This window comes from Anolis sagrei, chromosome 4 (genome assembly GCF_037176765.1).
Source record: "Anolis sagrei isolate rAnoSag1 chromosome 4, rAnoSag1.mat, whole genome shotgun sequence".
Lineage (NCBI taxonomy): Eukaryota > Metazoa > Chordata > Lepidosauria > Squamata > Dactyloidae > Anolis > Anolis sagrei.
In genome coordinates this window covers 4,828,668-4,839,934 of record NC_090024.1, presented here as the reverse complement: position 1 = coordinate 4,839,934, position 11,267 = coordinate 4,828,668, and positions in this window count along the sequence as shown.

Below are 11,267 nucleotides of genomic sequence, written 5' to 3'. Positions count from 1 at the left end.
AGGTATGACCAACAATCATCACAATTCCAATACACATCACAACAAACTCACAAGTTTTAAATAACATGGAGCATGCGCAGAGGCGTCCTGGGAGGCCCGGCGCGTGCACATGGCTGGACCACGCCCCCTCCGTGCAAGACACGTCCCCGCCCTGACCCAATCCTTCGCTCCTCCCCCGCCTCCTCTGCCACCACCCATGCCCCCTCCCTTTGCCGGGCCGCCCCTTCCCGCCCTGACCCAATCCTTCGCTCCTCCGGGAACGCTTCTGGCATTGCTTTTGGGCCTCTCTCGCAGTCACCACGGGCCTCTCCCACACAATTCCTCACAGCCGGTAATAATTTAAAGTAATAATGACACAATCTATTGAAATGCATTATAATCTTTAGAAGTGGCAGTGATGGGTCTCTTTTGGGGGGTTTTCGGCACCGAAAACTGTGAATACAAATACAACATTGACCTTGAGTTTAGGAGTTGTAGCTCACCTACATCCAGACACCACTACAGAGCCCACAAACCCTTCCAGTATTTTCTGTTGGTCATGGGAGTTCTGTGTGCCAAGTTTGGTTCAGTTCAATTGCTGGTGGGGTTCAGAATGCTCTTTGATTGGAGGTGAACTATAAATCCCAGCAACTACAACTCCCAAATGACAAAATCAATCCCCCCCCCCCAACCCCACCAGTATTCAAATTTGGGCATATTGGGTATTTGTGCCAAATGTGGTCCAGTGAATGAAAATTCATCCTGCATATCGGATATTTACATTACAATTCATAACAGTAGCAAAATTACAGTTATGAAGCAGCAACAAAAATAATTTTATGGTTGGGGGTCACCACAACATGAGGAACTGGATTAAGGGGTCACAGGATTAGGAAGGTTGAGAACCACTGTGCTGGGGGAAAAGGAAGGAAAAAGGAAGAGGGGCTGACCAAGGGCAAGATGGATGGATGGCATTCTTGAACTGACTGGCTTGACCTTGAAGGAGCTGGGGGGTGGCCACGGCCGTCAGGGAGCTCTGGTCTGGGATGGTCCAGGAGGTCACAAAGAGTCGGAAGCGACTGAACAAATATGACCCTATGAATGAAGGACCTCCAAGGTGTTGATTAGTCCTGCTCAGGTCTTGCAAAGTCAGGGCAGTTTCCAGAAGTCCTTCATTTCAATAGAGTTCCATAATACCCACGTTTTCACACATCCACACAAAGTTCAGGAGTGGATCCTCCACAGATACAATGTCCGTAATATATTTCCACGTTAGGAAAAATGATCAGCATCTTGCTTTCTTGTAGACAATGGCAAGGCATTCCTAGCTGATGTTCCCTCGCCCGGCGATAAGAATTTGCATTCCAGATATCGCCCTCAGGCTGTCTCTACCTCAGAAGTGCCGCAGATGTGAAATGTTTTGCAACTGACCTTGAAATGTCAGTTCCGGTGACCGGTGGAGCCATAAAGGCGGGCATATAGAGCAGGAGCTCAAGGCAGTTAGGAATACATGTGGCTGCCATGCACCAAGTCAAACCATGTGTCCATTAAACTCAATATAGCCAGCTTTGACTGGCAGCAATGGCTCTACAGCAGGCATGAGCAAACTTCGGCCCTCCAGGTGTTTTGGACTTCAGCTTCCACCATTCCTAACAGCTTCCACCATTCCTAACACCATTCCTAACACCATTCAGCTTCCACCATTCCTAACACCATTCCTAACAGCCTACCAGCTGTTAGGAATGGTGGGAGTTGAACTCCAAAACACCTGGAGGGCCGAAGTTTGCTCGTGCATGCTCTCCAGGATTTCAGGTGGATCTTTTCGATTTGAAGCTTCCGAACAGTCTCCAAAGGCAACCCTGCGTAGAGCGCGTTGCAGTAGTCTATCCTGGATGTACCGAGAATGTGAACTACTGTGGCCTAGTCTGACTTCCCAAGGTACGGGCACAACTGGCGCACAAGTTTTAATTGTGCAAAAGGTCCCCTAGCCACCACCACAAGAGGACTCTCAAGCTGCGAACCTTGTAGCCTTCTGTTCTCCAGGCTAAACATACCTAAGCCACTCCTCAGTAGGATTTATGGTTTCCAGACCTTCTCCAGACACCACCTGTCTCGTCTGTCTCCTTGAATTGCTTTGCCCAGAAGCAGCCTAGAATTGCATTGGCTTTTTAGCTGCTGCAGCACACTATTAAGTCCTGATCGAGCTTGTGGTCTGCTAAGACTCCTGAATCCATTTCACATGATCTGCTTTCAAACCAGGTGTCACTCATCCTATTTATTTATTGTATTTGTATACCGCCTTTCTCAGCCGATCGGCGACTCAAGGCAGTTTCCAACAAAACAGTACACATAATATCATAAAACAGATTAAAACAGTATAAAACAACACGCAATAAAAACAACATCATTGGCGTCTACTTATTATCAAGCATTGTCCAGTTCCATCATCAAGTCATTTAATTTCCTATATCGGTTACTCTGCGTTTGTAAACGCTTGCTCAAACAACCATGTTTTAACTTGCCTCCGAAACGTTAAGAGAAAAGGAGCCGATCTGATCTCCCTGGGGAGGGCGTTCCATAGCCGAGGGGCCACCACTGAGAAGGCCCTGTCTCTCGTCCCCACCAGACGTGCTTGTGAAGCAGGTGGGATCGAGAGCAGGGCCTCCTCCGATGATCTCAGATCCCTAGTGGGTTTATAAGGGGAGATGCGTTCGGATAGATAAGCTGGGCCGGAACTGTTTAGAGCTTTATGGGCTAAAACCATCACTTTGAATTTTCCTCGGAAGCTAATTGGCAGCCAGTTGAGCTGGCGCAACAGGGGAGTTATGCGCTCCCTGTACCCTGCTCCCATTAGTAACCTGGCTGCTGCCCGTTGGACCATTTAAAGCTTCCGAACAGTCTTCAGAGGCAACCCCACGTAGAGCGCATTGCAGTAGTCTATATGTAACCAGAGTGTGGACCACCGTGGTCAAGTCTGACTTCCCAAGGTACGGGCACAACTGGCGCACAAGTTTTAATTGTGCAAAAGTTCCCCTAGCCACCACCACAAGAGGACATTTGTAAATGCTTGCTCAAACAACCATGTTTTAACTTGCCTCCGAAGCTACGGGTGTAGCTTGTTCACAAGTTTTAACTGTGCAAATTCTCCCCTGGTCACCGTCGAAACCTGAGGTTCCAAGCTCAGCGATGAGTCACTATTGTTGCACACCATGACAGGAATAACCCTCTAACTTTAAAAAACATGTTGAGGGGGGAAAAACAATCCTTTTTACTGAAAATAAGTAAAAGCAGCAAAGTAAAAAAGCACTTTAAAGGAGTAGGTAAATTCAATTAGGTAAGAAGATAAGCAGGAAAAAATTAGTCCAAAGTAAGGTCCAGCAAAGTCCAAAAACAAAGTCCAGATTTCTCTAATAAAATCCAAAGAACCAGGAATCATTGATCCAAGGCATGAGTATGTCATCACAAGAGACAAAGAGTCAAACCACGAAACAAGAAACCTTAAACATAAATCTTCCCAGCAAAGGCTTCCATGAGACAAGAACAAGAACTTAGCAGGATTCTAAACAATGCTTCATCTGACTATTTCCCATGCTTGGAACTTTATATCCCCTTGTTGAGCCATTCCAAGCACTCAGAAATTGGTTTCGTTTTCCCTGAACACCTCTTATCTTTTTCTGTCGAAGCCTGGCAGAACGCCAAAGACCTTGGTCGAGCTGTCTGTTTTGGCTAATTTCCACCCGGCTGTCTATATGCCCATTAGTTTCTGCAGTTGCCAAGTTGTTTTCAAGCCCCCAATCCTGGGAACTCTCTGGGAGCAATTCAGGGAATAAACCATCATCCCTAGACTCTGTAGGAACATTATTATGGGAAACTACACTTTGAACAGGCGTCTCTCTGTCATTCTCTGCATCAATATCACTGACCAAACCATTGCCATCTCATTGACATCATTCCCCACTGTTGGGACTCAGCCTATGATTGAACCTGAGCCTGTGCTTGAACCTGTGAATGTGTTGCATTCTCCTGATGTTTCTGTGTCTGATGTGGGTAATGAGGAGGGAAAACAGTCCCCTGTTGCTTCTGATGTGGGGGATGCTGGGACTGACTCTGAGGTGCAAGATGGAGACATTTTGGTCAGAGTTTCATGCAGACACTGACAGAGAGGGTTCGATGCAAAGGGCAGATTCTCATGAGAATGTTCCTGTCAGGCCTTGGGAGAAAGGTTTACTCCCTCCGTCTGGGAGCCCTTCAGATTCTAGTTTGGAAAACAGTCTGACACCTGCTAAAGTTAATGAGGAGTCAGATAAGCAGAGTCAGCGGCTGTAGATGAGCCAGCCGCCAACTGGCTAATCTCCAACTACGTAAACATTGGGCCCAACAAGAAGCCCAATGTTTACGTAGATCCGAAAGAATTCGTCAATTAAAGTCAAAGACTGGGGGAAAACAAAACCAGGTTTTGGGATTTAAGGTTTGCCTATAGAAAATCTTGTCAGATCAGGCATCGTTTGGAAACCACGTTCTTGTGCCATGGAAGTCTTGTTCAAGGGATCTTGTTTCTGTGGAGTTTTTTTTAGCCTTTTGGATTGTCTTTCATAGAATCAAAGAGTTGGAAGAGACCTCATGGGTCATCCAGTCCAACCCCTTGCCAAGAAGCAGGAATATTGCATTCAAATCACCCCTGACAGATGGCCATCCAGCCTCTCTTTAAAAGCTTCTAAAGAAGGAGCCTCCACCACACTCCGGGGCAGTGAGTTCCACTGCTGAACTGCTCTCACAGTCAGGAAGTTCTTCCTCGTGTTCAGATGGAATCTCCTCTCCTGTAGTTGAAGCCATTGTTCCATTGTTCCTAGTCTCCAAGGAAGCAGAAAACAAGCTTGCTCCCTCCTCCCTGTGGTTTTCTCTCACATATTTGTACATGGCTATCATGTCTCAGCCTTCTTTTCTTCAGGCTAAACATGCCCAGTTCCCTAAGCTGCTCCTCATAGGGCTTGTTCTCCAGACCCTTGATCATTTTAGTCGCCCTCCTCTGGACACATTCCAGCTTGTCAATATCTCTCTTGAATTGTGGGGCCCAGAATTGGACACAATATTCCAGGTGTGGTCTAACCAAAGCGGAATAGAAGATGGGGAGCATTATTTCTACTGTTTATGGACTAATACTTTTTGGAACCTCCTGATTTTCTTACAAGCATTTATTTCTACTGGCTATTTACCAAGCTTTAATAAAAGAAGATTTGATTCTTCACTCTTCGTGCGGTGTGTTTTAAGTCAGAGGGCTTCTTCTGGACCTGGAGCGTAACACCCACATCCAAAGCACGCTGATCCTGAAACACAATCACAGGCTGAACTCCAACAACTATTGACTCTTGTCCAAGCTTGTGGTCTGCTAAGATTCCTGAATCCATTTCACATGGTCTGTTTTCAAACCAGGTGTCACCCATCGTAAATCTGTGCATTCTTCCCTTGCTCATTCTCCCCTTGCCTCTTGCGTTTTGCTTGCTTTCTTCCATCCTCCCGTGTGCCAGAGCAGAGCCTGCTGCCAAAGACAGGTAGTTTTATCTTCTGTTTTCTAATAAAACCGTCTCTCAGTTCCCAAGGAGACATCGCATCCCATCCTTCCCTCCATCCATCCGTGCTGTTTTAAGTCTCCTTTTTCTAGAGGCAGAAGGGAGCTTTCTTGACAGCTTTCCGATCGTAAGCCTGACCTTTCCTGCCAGGCTTCAGCCGAATCCTGCCAATTGTCTGCAACGGAAATCTTCCCCTTTCTCTCTCTCTCAATCTCTCCCTCTTGGGAGATGTTTACTCTTTGATTCTCTTTAATGCTTTTAGAAGATTGCATGTGCTACAGAGAGGAAAGCTTCCACGGAGCAGCTGGAGCAAAGCCGGTGGGGAAAAGAGTGGGAAAGGGTTTTGCTCTTCAATTACAAAGGTGCTGCTCGGAGAGTAAATTCTTAGTCTTGCTCCAAGGTGATGTGCAGAAGAAATGTTCTCTGTTGGGTTGGAGGATGTGAGTGCAATCGACCTATAGAGGGAAAACACAGCCAGACCTCCACATTTGCAGTTTGGATAATTGTTTGCAGATTAGGTTAAGATATTCTAAGAACCTCTTGTCCTCCAGTGCAACTATGCAGTCATTTTGCAACGGGATGTACACAAAGCTTGGCCTGTCACTGAACATCAAAAAAACCAAAGTGCTGTTCCAGCAGGTACCAGCCATCACCTCCCCAATGCCAGTGATACAGCTTAATGGTGTAACATTAGAAAATGTTGACCATTCCGCTACCTTGGCAGCCACCTCTCCACCAAAGTCAACATCGACACTGAAATACAACACCGCCTGAGCTCTGCGAGTGCAGCAGAGAGTGTTTGAGGACCGGGACATCCGTAGGGATAGCAAGGTGCTTGTCTACAAAGCTATTGTCCTCCCAACCCTGCTCTATGCCTGCGAAACGTGGACTGTCTACAGATGTCACATGCAACTCCTGGAACGATTCCATCAGCGCTGCCTCCGGAAAATCCTGCAAATCTCTTGGGAAGACAAGCGGACAAACGTCAGCGTGCTGGAAGAAGCAAAGACCACCAGCATTGAAGCGATGGTCCTCTGCCATCAACTCCGCTGGGCTGGCCACGTTGTCCGTATGCCTGACCACCGTCTCCCAAAGCAGTTGCTCTACTCCGAACTTAAGAATGGAAAACGGAACGTTGGCGGACAAGAAAAGAGATTGAAAGATGGCCTCGAAGCCAACCTTAAAATCTCTGGCATAGACACTGAGAACTGGGAAGCCCTGGCCCTTGAGCGCTCCAGCTGGAGGTCAGCTGTGACCAGCAGTGCTGCAGAATTCGAGGAGGCACGAGTGGAGGGTGAAAGAAAGAAACGTGCCAGGAGGAAGGTGCGTCAAGCCAACCCCAACCAGGACCGCCTTCCACCTGGAATCCAATGCCCTCACTGTGAGAGAAGATGCGGGTCAAGAATAGGGTTCCACAGCCACCTACGAACCCACAAGGAAACGCATAATGGAAGACCATCTTACTCGTCCAACGAGGGATCGCCTAAGTAAGTAAGTAAGTAAGTAAGTAAGTAAGGTGTGTTACCCCATAGCATAACTCACCCAACATGTATTTCCTTCCTTAATTACTTAGGCGATCCCTCGTAGCTCGAGGATTATTGTCTTCCAGATGTGGTGTCTTGGTGGTGGATCCATAGGTGGCTGTTGAGCCCTATTCTTGACCCGCACATTCTCCCGCAGTGAGGACAGGTGGAAGGTGGTCCCGGTCAGAGTTGGCTTGACGCACCATCCTCTTAGCATGTTTCTCCCTTTTGCCCAGGAGGGAGTTTCTCATCTGGTCTCAGCCACTGATTAAGGTGCTGGGTTTTAGCCTGCCACTTTTGGACTCTCGCTTGCTGAGGTGTTTCTGCAAGTATCTCTCTCAATCTTAGGAATCTGTTTCTTGATTTAAGCTGTTGCCATGCTTGTTGATATCCGAACAGAGGATGGGCCGGAGATGTCACTGCCTTGAACCTTTCATTACAGGCTGCTACTTCCCAGCGGATGTCAAGTGGTGCAATACTGGTTAAACAATATAATTTCTCCAGCAGTGTAGGACGTAGACATTCTGTGAAAATGCAACATGTCTCATTCAGAGCCACATCCACTGTTTTAGCGTGATGAGATGTGTTCCACACTGGGCATGCATACTCAGCAGCAGAGTAGCATAGCGCAAGGGCGGATGTCTTCACTGTGTCTGGTTGTGATCCCCAGGTTGTGCCAGTCAGTTTTCATATGATATTGTTTCTAGCACCCACTTTTTGCTTGATATTCAGGCAGTGCTTCTTGTAGGTCAGACCACGGTCCAGAGTGACTCCCAGGTATTTGGGTGCGCTGCAATGCTCCAGTGGGATTCCTTCCCAGGTCATCCTCAGAGCTCGAGATGCTTGTCTGTTCTTAAGGTGAAAAGAACATGTCTGTGTTTTAGATGGATTAGGAACCAGCTGGTTTCCCCTGTAAGAGGCAGTAAGAGCACCTAGAGCTTCGGAGAGCTTCTGTTCAACCATTTCAAAGCTCCCTGCTTGAGCAGTGATGCCACAATCATCAGCATAGATGAAACTCTCTGTCCCTTCTGGCAGTGGCTGGTCATTTGTGTAGATGTTGAACATGGATGGAGCGAGCACGCTCCCCTGAGGCAGGCCGTTCTTCTGTTTCCGCCATCTGCTTCTCTGGCCCTGGAACTCAACAAAAAAGCTCCTGTTTTGTAGCAGGTTTCCTATGAGGCGGGTGAGGTGGTCGTCCTTTGTGATATTATACATTTTTCTCAGGAGGAGGCAGCGGTGGTTCACAGTGTCATAGGCTGCCTTTCGAAACCATCTGCTATGTGCTGAGTCAGGTTCAGCACTTGTGACGTGCAGCTTTGGCCTTTCCTGAAACCAACTTGCTGTGGAATCACAGTAAAGGTAAAGGTTTCCCCTGACATTAAATCTAGTCGAGTCCGACTCATTCAAAGGATGCTTGGTGCTGAAAGTTTCACCTTTTAGCATCTTGGCTGTGGATTTTGGCTTTGCATTTGTTGTTCAGACCTAACCGTTGTCCATTGGCAACCCCAAGTTCTCCTCGGAGCCAAAGCCAGCTCCTTCCGGGCCAGGCCTGCTTTCAGGCATCTCTGGAGCTATTGGGAAGCCTCGAGACAGAGTTAATGAATTGCAGGCTTTAATTTGCCACCAAGGAGAGTGGCGGTCGGTGGAGCGTGGTGCATGCAGCCTCCAAGCCCTGCAGCAGTAGGAGGGAAACCTCTGGGGAGCGCAGGCAGAAACAGCGCTTGCTCTTTGCTTTCCATCTTCAAAGTGCTCCGCAAACATTTGATCCTAATGCCGCCTTCCCTGGAGGGACCGGCCAAGCTTCAAACTACAAGAGAGGAGATTCCATCTGAACATGAGGAAGAACTTCCTGACTGGGAGAGCCGTTCAGCAGTGGAACTCTCTGCTCCGGAGTGTGGTGGGGGCTCCTTCTTTGGAAGCTTTTAAACAGAGGCTGGATGGCCATCTGTCAGGGGTGATTTGAATGCAATATTCCTGCTTCTTGGCAGAATGGGGTTGGACTGGATGATTGCCCATGAGGTCTCTTCCAACTTTTTGATTCTAGGATTCTATAAGTGGACATTTCTGCTCCGGAGGGTGAAATTGAGCCCAAGGTTGACCGGGAGAAGTGGTGCACCCCATCGCATGTCACCTTTGAAGCCTATAACTCTGCTTAACATTCGCTCCATCATTCATGACATTTTATATGTGCCATTTTTACAATCAGACTGTACAATAAAAACAGCATTTGCAAACAACACTATGTTCCTGGGTTAGAAATGTCATTTCCTAATTGATGCTATCATAAAAACACTGCAAAAACTTTTGCTTTTGCAGGAGGGACATCTTGCTGCAGATTTTGCTCTAGTTCTGCATTGTTGTTCATTTGTTCAGTTGTTGACTCTTCGTGACCTCATGAAGCAGCCCACGCCAGAGCTCCCTGTTGGCTGTCACCATCCCCAGCTCCTTCAAGGTCAATCCAGTCACTTCAAGGATCCCATGGGGATCACAACCAGACACAGTGAAGACATCTGCCCTTGCGCTATGCTACTCTGTTGCTGAATATGCATGTCCAGTGTGGAACACATCTCACCACACTAAAACAATGGATGTGGCTCTGAATGAGACATGGCACATTATCACGGGGTGTCTGTGCCCTACACTACTGGAGAAATTACACTGCTTAGCCGGTATTGCACCACCTGACATCCGCCGGGAAGTAGCAGCCAATAGTGAAAGGACCAAGGCAGTGACATCTCCAGCTCATCCCCTGTTTGGGTATCTGCCAGCAAGTCCACGACTTAAATCAAGAAATAGTTTTCTAAGATCTACAGAGACACTCGCTGGAACACCTCAGCAAGCGAGAGTCCAAAAGTGGCAAATGAGAGACCCGGCTTTCCTAGCTCCTACCTTTTGATTTCTTCCTTTTTGCAGCAGCGCTGCCCTCTTCTTCCTCTTGCTCCTCATCTCGGGGACGCTCACCAGTTTAACCCGCTGCATCACCAGTGGCTCACCTCAACACCGCAGTGAGTTGCCCCTGGGTTGAGAATTGCGGTATATAAGCGAAGTAAATAAATAAATAAATCTTATATCTGCATTTTATTTTCTTTCAGACCTTGGAGAGCAACCTTGGAGTCCAATCTTGGCCATCTCCTCAAATCACTTCTCAGAGGGACTCATAGTTTGCAAAGTATTTGGGTTGCCTTTCTCTGGACACCTTCCCAACTTGCCTATCTCTTTCTAGAATGGCCCATCTCCAGGTGTTTGGGACTCCAACGTATTTATTTATTATTTATTTACAGCTTTTATATTCCGCCCTTCTCACCCCGTAGGGGACTCAGGGCGGATTACAGTGTACACAAATATGGCAAACATTCAATGTCAATTTTTGACATGCAAACATATACAGACATACACAGAGGCTATTTAACTTTTTCTGGCCACCAAGGGAGCTGTCGCTTTCATCGTCCATCTGCGACGCTGATGAAGTACTTCCGCATTCCCCACATGCTTCCCCGCTGGAATGCTCTGCTAGAGTCTTCTTTATGGCCTCATAAATTAATTAATTTAGCCTCCCCACACTTTAAGTTGGTACCTAATTTTCCTACTTGACAGATGCAACTGTTTTTCGGGTTGCAAAGGTCGACAACACACTACACACAATTGGTTGGAAACCCACTCCAACCCAGGCTGGCTTCGAACTCATGACCTTTTGGTCAGAGTGATCTTAATGCAGCAGACACTCAAATTCCGGTGCCTTCCAGCAGCCCGAGCCAACTTGGCCAGATGCCAGGGATTCTGGGAGCTGAAGTCCCAATCTCCTGGAGGACCAAAAGCTGAGAAGCCTTGCTGTCAAAGAAAGGTTCAGATAAGGTTGCGGGGAGTGATTGGCATCTCGCTCCAGCTTCTGGTGACACTTGCTTTCATTCTGGAACGGCTGGGATCATGATGGAAGCCAGCCAAGGAGAGAGACCTGAAGGGGAATGGAAGGATGTTCCTGCCTCCAGACCAGCCATAAATTCAGTCCATGAATCACATCCTTCGCGTGGGAGCAGGTGGGAAAAGGTGGATCCAGATGGATCACCTTCACAGGTCCATCTCCAATTAGATCTCCAATTAAACCAGAAAGGGCTCCTGACTTTTGGAGAGGTCAACAAGGGGAAAAGGTGACTGTGAATCCCCTTTGAGACTGTCCCCACACAAAGAAAGAGGAAATAAA